General features: G+C 45.0%; 4 non-coding genes across 4 annotated transcripts; all 4 read left to right on the top strand.

Moving 5' to 3' along the window:
* Positions 1 to 647: 647 nt before the first annotated feature.
* On the top strand, positions 648 to 738 carry trnar-ucu (transfer RNA arginine (anticodon UCU)). The gene is given in 2 exon segments: positions 648 to 684; positions 703 to 738. It is a non-coding gene; the product is annotated as a tRNA-Arg (tRNA).
* A 2967-nt stretch (positions 739 to 3705) lies between these two features.
* Positions 3706 to 3795, top strand: trnap-cgg (transfer RNA proline (anticodon CGG)). The gene is given in 2 exon segments: positions 3706 to 3741; positions 3760 to 3795. It is a non-coding gene; the product is annotated as a tRNA-Pro (tRNA).
* A 6590-nt stretch (positions 3796 to 10385) lies between these two features.
* Positions 10386 to 10475, top strand: trnar-ucg (transfer RNA arginine (anticodon UCG)). The gene is given in 2 exon segments: positions 10386 to 10422; positions 10440 to 10475. It is a non-coding gene; the product is annotated as a tRNA-Arg (tRNA).
* Positions 10476 to 17875: 7400 nt separating this feature from the next.
* On the top strand, positions 17876 to 17958 carry trnal-cag (transfer RNA leucine (anticodon CAG)). Its single transcript has one exon. It is a non-coding gene; the product is annotated as a tRNA-Leu (tRNA).
* Positions 17959 to 18600: the final 642 nt, after the last annotated feature.

Below are 18600 nucleotides of genomic sequence, written 5' to 3' on the forward strand. Positions count from 1 at the left end.
CTCCAAGGTAAATATCCCCTACCGCTAAAATGTATCGAGGTAATTTAAGTTCCTCGCTGCGAAATATTCTCGTTAAACTTTATTGCTTCCTCTCCAATGCATTCACATCTTTCCTAAAGTGTGATACCCGGAACTGGGCGCAATACTCCAGCTGTGGCCGAAATACTGTCTTTCCCAAGTTCAAAACAACCGCTTTGCTCTTGTAATCTACGCTCCCATTCATAAAGCCGAGGATATGGTATGCTTCATGAACTATTCTTTCAACCTGCACTGCCTCCTTCAATGATTTATGCAGATGTCCATCATTTCCCGCTGTTCAGGCACCGTCTTTGGAATTGTAAACTTTATTTTGTCTTTTCTCCCCGTGTTCTTCCGACCAAAATGTATCACTTCATCCTTCTCTGCAAAACAATTCAGTCGCCCTATTTTCCAACCTGAATATGACCTTTTGAAGGAAATTGCTCTTTCACTCGAATTTCTATCGCTCTTTTCACAACCACAGGACGTTCAAAACACTTCACAGGCAATGAGTGCTCTTGAAAGTCGTCATTGTTCAAATGGAGGAAATTGCTGACCGTTTGAACGTTTTGTTCTACAATGTCAGAAATTCCCTTATGTGGAATAGGGAATGGGCACATCATGTCCTGGGCTCTGTGGCGCAACGGATAGCGTGTTGGACTTCTAATTGCTGTTGTATAAGAGATTCAAAGGTCGTGGGTTCGAATCCCACTAGAGTCGATTTTTGGATAAAAGCAAATCAGCAACTGGTTCATCGGAGAAGGGAAACTGCCGTCACCAACCCCTTTCTGTACAGGTGAATCCAGTCACGCCCCACTTTCCAATCTGAACCACATCACAGAAGAAAACTCGCCACCGAATAGTGAAACAGGTGGCAACAGGAGGAGAGCCGCTTCGCCGCTACAAGGATACACAATTGGCTGAATGGCAGGAAACAGAGGTTGGTGGTAAATGGATTTTTTTTCGGCCTGGCGAAAGGGTTGGGACCTTTGCTGTTGACCTTTGCTGTTCCTGATAATTATCAATGACCTTTGTGCCCAGGACAAAATTTCAACGTTTGCGGAGGATACAAAGCTTGGAATCATTGTGGAGAGTGTGGAGAGTATAGAACTTCAAATGGACTTGGACCAGTTGGTGGAAATGGGGAGACAGGTGGCAGATGAAGTTCAATGGAGAGAGGTTTGATAGGAAGAACTTGGAAAAACAATATAAAATGAAGGGTACAACTCTAAGGGAGGTGGAGAAGCAGTGGGACTTCGGTGTTTATGTACGTAAATCATTGAAGGTGGTAGGACATCTAAACCCAGCGGCAGAGTCATGGAACGAAAGTACATGGCCCCTTTTTACAACATTAACTGCCATATTCTGGTAGTTTAAATATCGAGTCATTGACTGTGCGTGAGCGAATAGATGACTGACTGGGTGAGCTAGTGACTGAATGAATGGTTAGGTGAGTGACGTGTGTAGGTAGGTAGCTGGCTGAGTGAATGAGTTTGGTGGGTGAGTGCGTAGGTGGGTCTGATGGTTTAAGTGCGTGACCGCGTCAACATACAGGTTGGGAGCCAGCCAGGAGATCCGCGGAGAGGTCAGCTGGTCGGATCGGGGCGACTGAGTATTCGGTTGCGCAGTAACCCAGGTGATAGACAAGAAGTTAAACTGTTTACCCTTTCCTGGGCATCTAGCAAGCTAATTGTTTGGGATTTGTCCCAAGTTTCTGACTCTAGTTCCGGGTCGGAGGCATTCGAGGAGAGTCCACGGCAGGAGGGGTGAATGTAAACTTCCGGGGATGTTCTCACGTTGGTCCACATGGGAAAGACCTTTTGGCTGAGTTTGTTGACACCGGAACAGCAGAGAGCACGCGCTCCACACGTGGAGTTTCAGTGTCTGTGACGTCAAAGCCAGTGACGCTCCAGGTCACTTTCAGCAGCGGAGATGGTGCAGATCAAACTCAGCCCGAAATGAACACTGTTTTTGCTGTGTTCCGCTCGCTGGCCCACTCCCGAGTCGGAATTCAGTCTATAAATGTTTAAAAATATTTCTTTAAGTGCATGTTGGTCCCACAAATGGTGAGACTGGAGAATTAATAATGGAAAACGAGGAACTGGCAGAACTGTTGAACGGGTATTTTGTTTCTGCCTTCACTGTAGAAGAAGGACATATAGAGTGTACAGAGCGATAGAAATTGGTTGGGTGATTCGCAGATGCAGAATAACTTGGGAAAATGTGAACTTGTCCACTTTGGCAGGAAGAATTTAAAAGCAGTACATCATGTGACAGGAAAAATGCTGCATAACTCTACAGTGCAGAGGGTTCTGGGGGTCCTGGTTCATGAGCCTCAAGAAGTTAGTATAGAAATGCAGCAAGTGATTAAGAAGGCGAATAGAACTTTGGCTTTTATTACAGAAGGAATCGAATATAAAATTCTGGAAGTTTCCCCACAGTCATACACAGTTGGTGAGACAGCATCTGGTGGACTGTGGACAGTCTTGGCCTCCTTAGTTAAGAAAGGATATAATTGCATTACTGCAGGTCAGAGCAGATTCAGTCGACTGGTCCCTGGAATGCAAGGGTTTTCATTTGAGGAAAAGTTGAGGAGGTTGGGCCTATACCCATTGGAGTTTGAAGAATGGGAGGTTGTCTTATTGAAAGATATAAAATCCTGAGGGGACTTGACAGGGTGGCTGCTGAGGCTATGTTTCCTTTTGTGGGGGACTCTACAATCAGGTCACTCAGTTTAAAAATTTCGGGCTCTCCCATTTCAGACTGACAGAAGGTAATTTGTTTTTTTCTCTCTCTCAGTGGGACATTAATCTGTGGATTTCTCTTCCCCAGAGAGCAGTGGAGGCTGGGTCATTGAAAATGTTCAAGGCTGAGTTGGAGAGACTTTTGACAAAGGAATGAGTAAAGAATTATGGGGGGCAGACAGGAAAGTGGAGTTGCGGCCACATTCAGATCAGCCATGCTGGAGCTGCTTCGAGGGGCTGAATGGCCTGTTACTGCTCCTGATTTTCGTGTTATTGTTCTTGTGTGCCTCTCTCGGCACTGCTGTCCCTGGCCTGCTCACGGTCTCGCTTGCCGGACTGCTCGGCGCCTCAGTAACCTCCCGCTCTCCGGCCTGCTCCCTACCACTCACCGCCTCACTTGTTGTTCTGCTTGTCACCATCTCCTCAGTTCTTGTGGTGAGATGGGCGGCGACAGGTGTCAGGAGGAAGGTGCCGAGTGGGAGGTGAGGGGCTTGGTAGTCGGGTAGCGAGCGGTGCGGCATAAGGGTTGGAGTGTAGCGCAGCGAGCGAGGCGGCGAGGGTCTGGGGTCTGTGCACCTGGCATTCGGGAGCAGGGGAGTGAGTGGGAGGCAGCAAGTGGGCGACCGTCAACGGCTGAACAACGAGGACGTCAGCGGTGGGAGGAAGGGCGCACGCACCGGCAGACTGAGTGGGTGCCGAGTTCCTGTTCCAGCTCGGTGTCAGGAGTTACAGTGTAAAACTGATCACAATTCTAGCATTGCTGAGTTCTGATGAAATGTCATCGACCTGAAACGTGAACACTCTTTCACTGTCCACGCTGCTGCCTGCCATGAGGTGCAATTCTTAATTGTTTTCTGGTGTTACGACAGAAACCCAAAAGGAGGATTGACGCACTCTGGAGGACAATGAATGCACATAGCGATTATCTCGCTTACCTGTAGAAGGCTCGTTGGTCTAGAGGTATGATTCTCGCTTCGGGATTTTCGTTAACTGATCGTGCGAGAGGTCCCGGGTTCAAATCCCGGACGAGCCCTCGTGTGTTGCTACTTGTGATGTATGTTTTTTTACGAGCGAAAAGGCGGGTTTTACTTAAACCCGGGCGAGTTTTTAGAACCTGAGAAGTCATTATAACAAAATTATCACTGCAAAACACGTGGAGTAAATGAAGAAACTGTTGCTCATGTAATCGGACGGTTAATTTATCCTAATAAGAGAATGAGTGTAACTGAAACTTGAGTTTTCTTGCCGGCTCCATGGATACTGCCTGGGCCTAGACACCGCCTGGTGTATTTCTTCAATGTTCTCTTTTACCTAGAGCGCTCTGAAAGAATGACTGATATCTTTTGGGTGCCAATGAATGTCTATATTGGCTGAGTTATATACATACAGTTATATTATTGGTCTCGCCGTGTGATTCTCGCTATGGGACGTTTCATAAGTGAGAATGTGAGCGGTCTATGTTTCAAATCACAGGCGAGCTCTCACGTGTTGTTATTTGTCGTGTAAGTCGCCCAGTGCATTGTCTAAAACTCATTGCGGTCTATCTAGGGCGGTTTACTTATCTCAGGGGTCAGTTTGAGAATTGGACCCACCATTGCAGAGAACTCATCGATGAAACACACATGAAGGAAATGAAGGCAATTTGAAAAAAAACAATTGCCCACTTAATCACACTGTAATGTTACCCGAACACACTAATTAGACAATCCCATTTTCTGGATGAATGCATTCGGCTGTTGTATTCTCTGAGAGAATTGTAAACTTTTCTGATACGGCCAGGTCTGGGAGCCCCATAGTGAGAATTTGATTTGATTATATTTTGTTTGTGTTCTAGGAATTGTACTGAGCAGAAAGTGAGCCGTTTCACCTCGATCGATATTTTAGTGTAAAGATAATAAACAATTTCAGGAGAAGGTATTTGATTGGCTGTGTGTGCTTAAAGTTGATTAGGACCAGACGCAGACGAGGTGCATCCAGAATACTGAGGCAGGAGAGCAGGAATTGCAGGGCCGCTGGCCAGAATTTTCCAATATTCCTTAGACTCGCGGTGGTGACAGCGGAGTGGAGAATTGCTATTGTAACATCCTTGTTCAAAAAAATGTGTAAGGATAAGCCCAGAAACTACAGGGCAGTCAGTTTAACCTGGGTGGTGAGCTACCTTTCAGAAAGGAAAATTCCCGACAACATGAAAATTACCTCGGGAAAATGCACATTAATAAGTAAAACCAGCATGGATTATGTTATAGTCCCAGCTGAGATTACCCCTGGACAATCCTAAACCCAGAGTGGAACCCAGCTTGATAGATCCTAACTTTTATTTGTTTGGTTAAATACGTGGAAAGTAGCTTCTGAACAGAGTCACAGGAGTCAGCTGATCAACTTTTAGCAAAAAATAATTAAAACATTCATTCAACGAGAAAAGATGAATCATGTTACAATACTCTTTCACCCACAACTACAACTTTACAGGTGGAGACAGGTTTGTAAGGACAACGCAAGTTGCAAAATCTATTTTATTCTTTAATTTCCACAGTAATTACACAAGCCATGTATCAATAGGCACCCTGTGGTAAGGCACACCAGACCCTGAAACCAAGTGACAGATGCCACCTTAACCAGATGCTATGGATCTCTCCTCAACTCCCCCCAGAAGCTTGTCAAGCCGTGAGTCAACCAGGTTCACTGCACTCTGCCTTTCACACGAGTATTTCCAATCTCTGCTCTCTACACTTCGCCTTGGCATCTTCTCCCAAACCAATGCTTTCACTCCGATGCCTTCCACAAAAGTTCAGCTCCAGGGTTTCGAACTATCCTTGCAATGTTCCTCTCCCATGGGTCACCACATGCATACAAGCTATCTTCGATGCACTCTCTCTCATCGACTCAGCTGTCAACAGTACGCTACTGCTTCACATGCCCATGGCAAAGATTTAAAGACCTTCAGTTGTCTCTTTGGCCCTTTTTGCCCCTTGCCAGCTGTTCTCCCTTAAAATTTGTTTTCTGCAGCTTTTGTGCCTTTCACCCTGAAGCTTGAAGCCATTCCCTCTGCCCCTCACTCTTAAATTCATTAACAGGACCTGTTTGAGGTTCCCATCCTTCCTTTGACCAGAAGGTCTGTTTTGGACTTTCCCCTCTTCCACTCCCCTGGATTTTGGGATTTTTCTTTCGTTTGGGACTAACTATCTGCCCCCTTTTCCAGTCTCTCTTGGCAGCAACTTTCAAAAACCAACCGAGGTCCGCAGCTTCCAAATCAAAACTGCAGTTTCTCTCCTTCTGTGTGTGTGTCTGTGGGAGGGACCTGCCTCTCTGCCTCCCTCTTGCTAGGCAACAGCCCAATTCTTCTACTGATGTGTTTGCTTCACTTCTTAAGTCATAAGCCTGATTGGCGATGCAAGCACCTTTTAAAAACGAAACTAAAACTCCATTTGACCTTTCTTAACACACATACAGAAATACAAATCAAACTTAAACTTTACAGCTAAAACTCAATCCTAACAATTGCAAATACCAGTCTAACTTACTTAAAACTCTCTACTTCCTAACTATTTGGTAAGAACAAATCGTGTTATTTAACTTCAATTAGTTTTTTTTTGATGCAACAGCAAAGCATTTTGAAGAGGGTGAAGCCCTTGATGTGATTTACATGGACTTGCAAAAGGCATTTGATAAAGTGATGGACAAAAGACTTCTGAGGAAAGTTAGAGCTCATTGAATAGAAGGGACAATAGCAGCACAGATACGAAATGAGCTGAGTGACGGGAACCAAAGATTTGTGGTGAACTGTTGCATTTTGGACTGGAGAAAGTTATCTTGTGGAACTCTCCAGGTCTCTCGGGGACTTGCGGGGTATCGGGAACTGGTGGAAAAATAGAGTTGAGACCCAAGGTCAACCATGATATTATCGAATGGCAGGGTAGGCGCGATGGGCCATGTGATCTACTGCTTCTCCTATTTCTTGTGTCCAGTGTCAGGGCCCCTGCTCTTCCTGCAATTCATCAGCCAGATCTTGTTGCAAGCTCACAATTCCAACATTTGCCGATGATACAAAATTTAGAAGCACTGTGAACTGTGAGGAGGATAGTGTAGAACTCCAAAGGGATCTAGAAATGTGGATTGAATGGGCGGACAGTTGGCAGGTGAAATTTATTGCAGAGTAACCCGGTGTCATTCGTTTTTGTAGGAAGAACAGGGAGAGGCAACACGACATGAAGGTTACAATTCTAAAGGGATTGCGGGAACAGAGGGAAGTGGGTGTATATGTGCATAAATCATTTATCGTCACAGGACAGGTTGAGAGAATGACCAGTAAAACAGACAACGTCATGGGCTTCATCAATACAGCATGTAGTAAAAAAACAATGAAGTTATGTGAAGCCTGTAGAAAACATTGCTTCGGCCTCAACTGGAGTATCATATCGAATCCTGTGCATCACAATTTAGCAAGGATGTGAAAGCATTAGTGAGATTGCAGAAAAAAATCACAAGACAGATTCCAGGCATGAGGAACTTAACTCACATTGAATGATTGGAGTTGGGAATGTGTTTCTTGAAGAGATGGAGTTTGAGAGGAGATTTGATAGAGGTATTCAAAATCACGAGATGTGTGGACAGGGTAAATATGGTTTAATCGTTCCATTTATGGAATGATCCAGAACAAGAGGACACAGATTTAAATTAATTTACAAAAAAAGCAATTACCACATAACAATTTTTTTTTCTCTTGTAGCCTGTGTTTAGGATGTTGAATGCAGTGTCTGAGAGTGTGCTGGAGGCAGGGACAATTGAGGTTTTCAAAAGGGAATTTGCTCCTGATCTGAAAAGAAAAATGAGCAGTGTTACTGGGAAAAGGGTGTGGAGTGGCAGCAGGTACGCAGCTCGTTCAGAGGGACAGCCGAGTCCAGACGGGCCGAATGTTCTCATTATGTTCTGTGATTCAATGATCCCATATAGAATCAGGGACGTTAGTGAAGACTATGATCAACTGGTGAGCAGCAAGTGTCTAAGTTGGGTTCTCACGGCAGTAAGTGTTGCAATTTCCTAGGACAGGATGTGACTAAGTGGCAGTTTCCTGGAACAAAACATTCATAGAAATAGAACCATAGAAAAGTTACAGCACAGAAGGAGGCCATTAGGCCCATCTTGTCCATACCAGCCCGAGGACACGCAGGTGCCCTTTCTAATCCCACCTTCCTATGGCAATTCGCTATCAGACAAGTGCACTCAACAACCTTCAATCTTCTGTCAATAGTATAAGACAGGCACCAGAATCACTTGATAGAGAACTTGGGAGACATGGATTCATTGGTTGATCTATGCAAGTTGCTGATGTTGAGATTGATTCATGGTAATTTCACATAGAAATCAGTTTCAACCCAATGAAATCAAACCACGTTCCCACTCATTCAGTGAAAGTGCTGCTTTCTTTGCAAACATTGCAGAGTTATTTATTGAAATGCTTCATCTTGCTGTTTTGAACATTTGTTCTCAGTCATCTTTCTATTTTTAGTTCCTAACAAATCAACAACAGCTATTCACCATGATAAATTACTTCTATACAGGGTGTCTCGGTTGGTGACATTCACACCTCTGAGCCGCAAGTTTATAGAGTCAAATATAAATCCAGGGCTTGAGGACCAAAGTCAATGTCAACACTCCCAGCAGTGGCTCAAGAAGGCAGCTCACCACCGCCTTCTCAGGGCAAATCTGAACTCTTTCCAATGTAAGTATATTCCCCCTTAAAGAAGGAGACCTAAACAGGACTCAATGCCGAACACACTTGAGAAATTCTCCAGTAGTTGTCACGCGTCGTTGTGAAATCTTGTGGTTGTCAAAACAGCTGAAGAAAAGCAAACCTTTGTTTTCTTTCAGAGAAAACCTATCCAACGCAGGGTGTTCCCTCCTTCTCGCTCTTCCTCATTCCCTGCACACATTAGAGTCTGATCTCGCAGGCTTAATAGACGCAATCTCGGCTGTCTGTCAAAGGGCTGATCAGAACCTGTTTCCTTATCCAGGTAAACACCTACACAGAAATAACAACAACAACAAAAATATTGTAGGGGCTGATTTATTTATTTATGGGTTGTGGGCGTCGCTGGCTAGGCCAGCGTTTATTGCCCATCCACAATTGCCCTTCAGAAACTGGAGGTGAGCTGCTATCTTGAACCGCTGCAGCCCCTGTGGTGTAAATCCACCCACTGTGCTGTTGGAGAGGGAGTTCCAGGATTTTGAACCAGTGACAGTGAAGGAATGGCGATCTATTTCAAAGTCGGGATAATGTGCGGCTTGGAGGGGAACCTCCACGTGTTGGTGTTCCCATGTGTCTGCTGCCTTTGCACTTCCAGATGATAGCAGTCATGGGTTTGCCTGCCGATTAGGCAGACAATCCAAATGCTAAGAATTTATTACGAGAAAATCTTTTCCACACGTTATCTTTGGTTCCTTTTCGAATGAATTAAAATCTGCCCTGGTTGGTCACTGACCCTTGAGGCAGTGGGAACAGTTCATCTTTATTAACTTTCTCTAAACCCTCTTGACAGTTCTGTCTGTGGAGTGATTAAAAATACCGAATTCCAGACGTGGGATTTGAGCAATGAGGGACTGTAGATCAATGATAAGGGAAGTGATACTTTGATAATCAGATTAGGAAATAGTTTAAAAGTTATGAAATCCGTCCAAACCTGTGCATTGCTGGTTCAGGAGCACAATGCGTCTCTAGGGCGTGGGAAACTCGGATTAGATTCCCGAAGTTGCCGATTCTGTAACAGCATCACAGTCCCTAAATTATTTTCTTTTCTTCAGGTGACTTTCAGTTTGCTTTCTGTTTTAGTGCAGTGATCTTGTAGTTAGGGAAATAAATTGATTTCAGCATGATGGGCGGATTGGTGATTCAGGGGTAGAATTCTTATTTTCCATCAAAGAAACCTGGGTTCGATTACAGTGAATGCATAACTCAATGTCTTCAATAATGTTTCAAGGATCAAAGTTCCGGGACAGATAAATACCCAGTTTCTCGCTTATCCATCATATATTTGATGAATACAAGTCTATAAAACTGAGATTTAAAATTAAAGTGCTGTTTCCCGATGGGATCTCTGAAATTCCAGGACCCTTTGCTGAGAGAGATGTTTCCTAATTTCACTCCGGAAACGACTTGTTTTTTGACTGAGCCCCAAAGCCCCCAGACCCTTCCCCCTCCCCCAATTCCAAAATTCCCGCCATCGCTGAAGTTTCTCTCTCTGACACTGTCGCCTTAACATGTCGGAAACCGCGATCAAATTGTTCATTAATTCGGGAAGAACGGCTTCCTTTGTTCGTGGTTTATATGAAGGGGCTGTTCTGTGGTTTATTTTCTGGAATTTAGCAGCGGTTGAGGGGAGGCCACGAGGCAGAGAGTGAGAGAGATTCAAAACACTACAGGAGAATGATGAGGAGAGGGTTCTGACAATAGGAACTGAGTTCCCGATCTCCCAATCCTTATTTTCCAACGAAGGACACAGAGTCGTACTCAGACCCTGAGGCCATGGATCTGGGATTCAGCGGATCATCCAAAAATCGAACTGAAAAATATACAGCCACGATATTTATTTACATGGCACTAACATCAGTTCCAGTATTACATTACTTGACCGCGTGGCCTAATGGATAAGGCGTCTGACTTCGATGGTACTTGGTGAGGGTATCAGAAGATTGCAGGTTCGAGTCCTGCCGTGGTCGTTTTATGTAGAAATCTGTTTAACTTTCTGAAAACCGCGGTCTCACTCGTCAGCTGAAGGTTCTGCGTTTCCTTCCTAACATGGCAGGGCTCTTTCTCAAAATGTCTGCTCTTGTTAATTTATGCATTAATTTCTAACTCATTTTGTTTATCTGATCACGTTCGTTAAATTATTGATGTGTCCAACTGGAACAAAAGCTATGCGTCAATCGGTTTAATAAAATGCTTTGGGAGAATTCCAATCTTCTCATGAAGCGGCTCGATCATTAGCTGAATCTGCTGTCACTGGACTAACAATACAGAGGTGCCAGACTAATCTCTGCGGGCACGGGTTTAAATCCCAACAGAGCAGATTTAAATTAAAACATTTCCTAAATTTGGAATTAAAATCTCGGCTCAGTAATGGCGGCTATGAAACTATCATCGATTGTAGCAAAAACCCAACCGGTTCACGAATGCCCTTTACGGAAAGAAATCATCCGCCCTTCCCTTGTCTCTCCTACATGTGACTCCAGACAAACAGTAATTTGCTTCACTCGTAACTTCAAGGATAATGTGAGATGATCAACAAATGCTGGGCTTGCAAAAGACGCCCATAGACTATGAAAAAATAAACAAGTGGGAAACAGACACGACATGATTTTCAGGATGTCTACCTTTTCCCTTGAAGAATGAAGACTGGAGGCTGGTCTCATACAGGTCTTTAAAATTATGAAAGATTCTGGGAGGCTGAATTTAGGGAAAATGGAGCAGAGAAGAGTAGATAAGTATGTGTCTCGCTCTCACAAACAAGACATAGGCTGACGGGTCGCATACAACGTTATACTAATTAACTGCGCATCGGCAACTCATAAGAGCGGTAGATAAATTCCATCCGCAATGTCTCCGCGGCACCCTCCAGATTCCGTGGGAACACTGCCGAACAAACTGTAGTGTCGTTCTTGAAGGCAGCTCCACCAGCATTCAGGCCAAACTCCTGAAAAATTAAGATAAAAGCAAAATACTGCGGATGCTGGAAATCTAGAACAAAAACAAAACTACCTGGAATAACTCAGCAGGTCTGACAGCATCTGCGGAGAGGAATACAGTTAACGTTTCGAGTCCGTATGACTGTTCAACTGATAAAGAGTCATTCGGACTCGAAACGTTAACTGTATTCCCCTCCGCAGATGCTGTCAGACCTGCTGAGCTTTTTCAGGTACTTATGTTTTTGTTTCTGAAAAATTAACTTGGATGGACTGCGCACTGTGACCGGATAATCGAAAAGCGTCGCATCCGCCAAGTCCTGTTTCCTCAACTCTCAAATGGACAACATTCCAGGGGAGGACAAAAAAATGCTCCAAAGACACTCTGAAACGTTAATTCAAACGCTGCAGCATTCATATTAATGACTGCGAGGAACTTGCTTCTCACCATTCAAAATGACCAAAACCTGCCCCCCAAGCTGCAGCGCGCTGTGAGTCCCCAGGTCTTCATGATGAGGCAGAAAGGCGGCTAAGAAGAAGTAACAGGAAGCAAATCCTGCACTCTGGATCTCACTACCTCGTGGGACATCCTGTCCCCATGTGTCCAAAGGTCTGTGGGCCGAGAATTGACCTGTTCACTCTCATGAAGACCCATGGCAGAAACTCACGGCCCTGAGTGGATGTCATCCTCGTATCGAGGGCCAGACGATAACCACTGCTTGTTACATAATACATATAAGAAATGGTCATCTCCATCCATAGTATTTCTACAACTGCCCCTTGCCGAATAACATGAACAAGTCTCCTCTGTTGTCAACTTCACTATATCAGAATGTGCTGCCATCTACTGGCCGCAACAGAGCGGTAGAAACTCACATTGTCGGTGTCGCGGAAACAGGTCAATGTGAGGAATTTGTGATGTGATGTGATGGGGCAGACATAGAAATGCAAATATGAAATACAATTTAAGAAACACGATTAATTAATTTATTCCCGTTGAATCGGCTGCAGTTACAGGCCAACTATCGCCTGGAACAACTGAGACGATTAGATAAACTGCATTTAAGGGAAGTCTAGATAAGTAAAGGAGGGAGAATTAATTTCAGGGATAAACAGAGAATGTTACATGAAGTATTCTAGGTGGAGGATCTTGTCGGGCAGTTTACCTGTTAGAACAAATGGCCCAGTTTCAGTGAGGTATATTCTGGGTTGAATGAATCCAGATTTGCAAAGTGTCTCAGGGACTGACAGACACGTAATGAGTCCCACACTCAAACTGTGAACAAAAGACAGAGAGATCCAGAATGAATCATTAACTCAGGCATGACTGACTGATACACATTGAATCGCATACTCTCACAGTATTCAATGGACAGAATGATACAGAATGAATCATACACACAGGCACATCATCAGAAACTGACAGATCCACGATTAATCCCGAAAACAAATCCTCTCCCAGGGACAAAGCGATAAAGAATGAATCTACAGAGACCGACAGATGGATAATGAATTCCACACTCAAACCCTGTTCCAGAGACAACATGGTCCTGAATGAACCCCACACACATACACATAGAAGAGCTACAACAGAGAAGGGGACTATTCGGCTCTCTGTCTCTCCTGAGATGCTTCAGCAGAAACTCAGCTATCCCAGTCCCCAGCCCTGCCTCCATAGCCATGTAAACTTTTATCTTCAGGTGGCTGTCCAGTTCCACTATGAACGCCCCGATTTTATTTTGCCTCTACCACATATTTCAGACAGTGCATTCCAGATCCTCACCACTCACCAGGGAAGATGAATCCTCATGTCCACATTGGTTCGTTTAAAACCGGTGCTTTGCACCAATAGAAACTGTTTCTCACTGTCTAATCTGTCTCAATCTGTCGCTGCCTCGTTGTCCTGTATTCTCGATCGTCAAGCATTGTTTCTCAGTCTGACCCCATCCCTGCAACTTCGGAAAACCTCTTGGCCAACCCCTGCTCTTTGTTCGTATGTTCCATCAAATTACTCGATAAATCGGGATGAAGAACTTCCTTAAAGACGCAGTCATTGGTTTAAATGAAGGGACCGAGCTGTGATTTAATTTCTGGAACCAAGTAGGTCCTGGAGGGAGCCCAAGGGCCAACGAGAGTTATAGAGAGCAGAAAAATTCAGGGGAATGGTGAGAAGAGAGAGAGCGAGCAATTGGGGCTGAGCTTCCGATCTCCATTTCTACAAGACAAGAGGGCCTAACCAAAAATTTGAGCTAACCGATCAAGGGTGATATGAGGAAGGTTTCTTCACACAAAGGACCGTGCAAATCTGCACCCCTATCCCGCAAAGTGGTTTAGAACCTGGGGGTCAATTCGAACATTTAGGAACTGCATCTGATAGTTTTTGATTGTTTGTTTGTTTCGCAATTATTTTAAGGATTATAAAAACACGATGGATGGATGAAGTTCAAATACAGACCAGTCATGAGCTGAACAGGATTGAGTGGAGAACAGTCTCCGTCCGTTCCTCTATTCACATCTTCCTAATCCTGGACCAAACAAATCATCACCCATTCTATTTTTTCTTAACAGTCAAAGTTAATTTCTCCTCCCCATCTTCATAACGAAAAACGAAATCTGGAGGGAACTGAAACGAGGCTCATTCCTTTGTTGAGAACATTTTCCTCTCACGATGAACGATTTCCTGTTGAATACTAGAACCCCATCCACCGGTCAGTTACCAGTAACTGCTGCTGACACATAGAGAATCCTGTCACCCCATGCATTCTCTATATTTCCACAGCTGCAAATTCTTCCATCAGTTTTGGGGAATATTAATCCTGAAAAATCACTCCGATTATGATTTTGTTAACAATAACCAAATCCAATCAACCGGGCTTTTCCCTCTCTGTTAAACCTCTTTCTCGGTGGTTGCATATGTTACTGATTGGACACAGGAGTTGATCAGTGGCGGACAGACCAACTGAATATTAGAGCAGTTTCCGATGTGGTTAAATTTCAAATGAAGTTCATTTATCATTTTGCCAATATATCAAGAGATTCAAACTAGTCCTGTTAAAGCAGAATGACAGTGAGTTCAGTAAGAAATGTTTACAAAGTACAGCAATTTCTTTCTGCTCACTGTACACACATATAGCGAATTGTTTCAAACAGCAGGAGCGGAACCCGCAGCCCGCAGTCTTCATGTTAGCATTGAGCTGAATTTCAGTTTTGTGGGTAGAGGGGTACAGGGAGCGCGGATGTTATTGTGGGAAATGAAGTCACTTTTCCTGTGAATGGAGCCGGTTAAAGAGCTCGGGCCAGCCTGAGAGTCCCAGAGGCCGGGGTCAGTGGGTAGCCTGGGGATAAAACAGGCCCCAGAGACAGGAAATAAGATTTTAAAGAGAGAGGGGGTGCGGGCGGGGCGGGACGGGGTGATGCGGGGAGGGAGAGGGAGAGCCGGGGAGGGAGATAGGGAGGGAGACAGCGAGGGAGAGAGGGAGGGAGTTAGAGAAGGGCGGAGCTGGAGGAAGAGAGGCAGCGGGCGGGAGGGAGGGAGGAACTTGAATTTTTCCACCACATTTTGCAACCTCAAGAAGACCTAAAGCCTGACGGCCAATGGTGCGGGGGCGGAGATGTGTCTTGGTAAGTGAGATTGCTGCTTGAATGTGCACAGCAACATCCCACCGCAGCAACCTGATCAATGACTATATAATCTGGTTCAGAGATCCTGTTTGATGGATTAATATTGATCCCAGGACTCCGGGTAAAACTCCGCTTCTCTTGTTGTAAATAGTCTGGTCGGATTGTTCGCATCCGTCCGACAGGGAAATGGGGTTTCAGTCTAAATTGTGGTTTATGAGTGAAATAGTCATGTATCTTTATTGCCCCTCTGTGGGGCAATACACAATTTGTGAAACATATTTGCCTCTTCTAGAATTTCAAGCAGTTGGAAGCACTGAAGAAGTCTTGGTTCTATCTTTACTAATTCACGTGAACTGTGATAATGAAATATAACATCTTCCAGGCAGTGGAGATATAATATAGACACCAAAAATACTCACATACCACCGCGGATGTTGCCTTTTTTCCCCCAGGGAGACTCGGTTGAAGAGTTTCCCTTTTTTGTTACTCTGAGCTTCTCAATGTTGTAATGCTGTCTGCTTCATTCCTTCGTTCAACTGTGGGTGTCTATCTCTCATTGTCTGTGACACCTCTTCAATTAACAATCTACTTCTGCTTCTCCTTACAGAGTGCAATCTCTTCTGTCTTTTTTCCCTATGCAGTGAACTATGATTCAGTCAGCTGCTCCCTTGCTTTTTACAATGAGGAGGTTGTGAGTTCAAAACTCATTCCCGAATCCTGACCACAAATTCAGGCTCACAGTCTAGTGAATTCTTTGCTGTTACTGGTGCCAGCTTTTAGACGATATGTTGAACTGAGCTGCCATCTGCCTTCTCACGTAAAATATACCATGGCACAATTTCGGAGAGGGGCGGGGGAGTTATTCCATGATGTCGGAGACATTCAAAACAGATCATATTGCCTTCATCACATTGCAGTTCCTGGAAGCTGACTGTGTGCAAATCCTTTGAAATTTTTTTCAAAAACATGATGAATGATTTCCTGTTAGGAAAAGTCAAGTTATTATTGAAAACTCTGCTGAGTGAGCTTCATTGGACAGCAGAGAAATCAGGTGAAGAATTCGAGTAAATCGACATCAGAGAACAAGTCACCGTCAAAACTGGATCAACTCTTGCGAAGATCAATGAATAAAAGCTGAAAGCTCCGCGCATCATCAGTTCATTAACCAGAGACACTCACAGGGTGTTTTGTACAATGTGTCTCTAATGCAAACCTGAAGGAACGAAGCCTTACCAGTTCATGGTGATATTGGGGATGGAACTCCATATATTTAATAAGTAAGTCAGAATGAATAAACATAGGACTCCAAATAATGATTATCTGTGTCTTTGACGTGATTCTCTTCCCGTTATGCTGATACGCTTGTCCTTCCCGATGGTACATGTATCAGGGAGGACGCTGCTGTCCAAATACGCATAGGAATTAATGCAGGTGTCCTGTAGATCGGACATACTGCAGCTAATATGTATTGAAGTGTTTACTGGAAGTAAGAAGCTGACACAAATTCACTGTACAGAAAAAGCCAGGTATGTTTTTCGGTTGCGGGCCACTGGATATTTTTGGTGTGAATAAGAACAAAAATAGCAGAAGTTGGTTTGGATTCATCGGCCTCTGTGCTGTGGGCTTCGCTGCACCGCCCTGCGACGGAGCCGTAATTCCTTCCTGCCGCTGAATACTTTACGGTAGCCAAACAAATATTCACTTCTTACTTATTTTTAATCAAGAGCACACGTGTTGGGAAGCTCACCTTGGCTGCGCAATTACACTTCACACCACTCCGAATGCAACAGACAAAGACACAGAAAAGCAGTAGAGACGATCAGGACACACACAGTGACAGACAGGAAAAGGTGCTCAAACCAGCAAGATACCGCCCCCACCCCACAAACTCAACCCCCCACCCCCTCACAGCTGGATGAGGGAAAACAAGCCCAAGAGAGACAGGGGGACCACCCGCTTTCTCGGCCACTCACTTTAGCCATCACCATCCCAGCGGGACCAACGGGGAGGCGCCACTCCCTGTGGGATAGAAATGGCAGAAATTCCCACAGCTCCAGTAACTAGACCTCCTAGTGGATCTGGAAGGGACACCAACTTCCGTCCATCTTGAGAGAGTCACAGTTCCCTGTATGTGAATGTGGATTAACCCCTTATATTCCCTCACAGACTCTGTGATCCCCGGGCCCTTGCGAATTCCAGAAAAAAAGACGCTAACACGACCTGAGAGCTGAGCAGGCGGGAGAGGGGATGGGAGTGGGGCACGGGACTGGGGACAGAGACGGAGGTGCGGGGGGTGGGGGGGTGGGGGGGTGGAGATGTGGTGGTGGGGGTTGAAAGCCATGGCGCAGAGTGATGAATGTGATAACAGGCGACTTTAAAGGTCACAGGAAAGCGGTGCCTGGAGCTACCCCGAGAGACAAGCTTTGGGTTGTCAGTAAAAATATCTCCTGTAATGAAGGCACAAAATCAGAAACAGGAAATGCTGGAAATATTCAGCAGGTCTGAAAGCAGCTGCGGAGAGATATTCCCGTCGCCAGGATGTAACTCTCCAATTGGACACTTCACGTCATTCAGATCTTACACTCTCAACACCTTCGTGTGAGGAACAGGTCGGGCGGGAATTGGGTCTTTGTTGATTTGAGCAAACAGCAATGCAGCAATGAGAAGCTCCTCACCCCCCGGCGGCTTGGGGAAGGATGGGACTCAAATACAGGAACCTGACAGGTGGTGGAAAATAGGAAAATCACATCGAGCTTTTGAAAGCAGTAACGATGAATATGGAATTTAAAACCATTTATGCAGAAAGGAGCAACTGAGCCAGGATGGCCGAGCGGTCTAAGGCGCTGCGTTCAGGTCGCAGTCTCCTTTGGAGGCGTGGGTTCGAATCCCACTCCTGACATTATTTTTTCCTTCCAAGCCCGAGATCTCCACCACCCGGGAGGAAAAAGGCAGCAGATGCATGAGAACAGCAGCAAGCTCCCCTCCGAGCGACACACCATCCTGACTTGGAACTGTATCGCCCTCTCAAATCCTGGAACTCCCTAACAGCGCTGTGGACCTACTTACACCATATGGGCTGCAGCAGTTCAAGAAGGCAGCTCGCTGCCAGCTTCTCAAGGGGAATTTCCGTCGGCCGAGCCAGACTCGAGGCAACCGGATCCCCTGAAAACAGCTCATAAAGTAAACTGGATACAAAAGCAACATACTGCGAATGCTGCAAATCAGAAATAGTAACAATCAGAAAGTGCTGGAAATACACAACAATTATACAGCATCTGTGGAGAGAAATTTAGAACTAGCATCTCAGGCAGTGAGATCATCATTTCCTTCTCTCTCAGTGTGAAATCCTTGACTCAGTCAATATCCCCTCCTCTTTTAATGACGCCTTTCTATCCAAGGCCTCAAATACTCCTTCCAAGTGAAACAGTGATGCACTTGTTCTTCTTTCAGTTTAATGTGCTCCATTTGCTGCCGCAATATGTTCTCATCTGCTTCAGGTGGGTGAGGGCTTTGAGGAATCTCCGTTCAATCCGCAAGCCTG

Source organism: Cetorhinus maximus, chromosome 31 (genome assembly GCF_964194155.1).
Source record: "Cetorhinus maximus chromosome 31, sCetMax3.hap1.1, whole genome shotgun sequence".
Classification (NCBI taxonomy): Eukaryota; Metazoa; Chordata; class Chondrichthyes; order Lamniformes; family Cetorhinidae; genus Cetorhinus; species Cetorhinus maximus.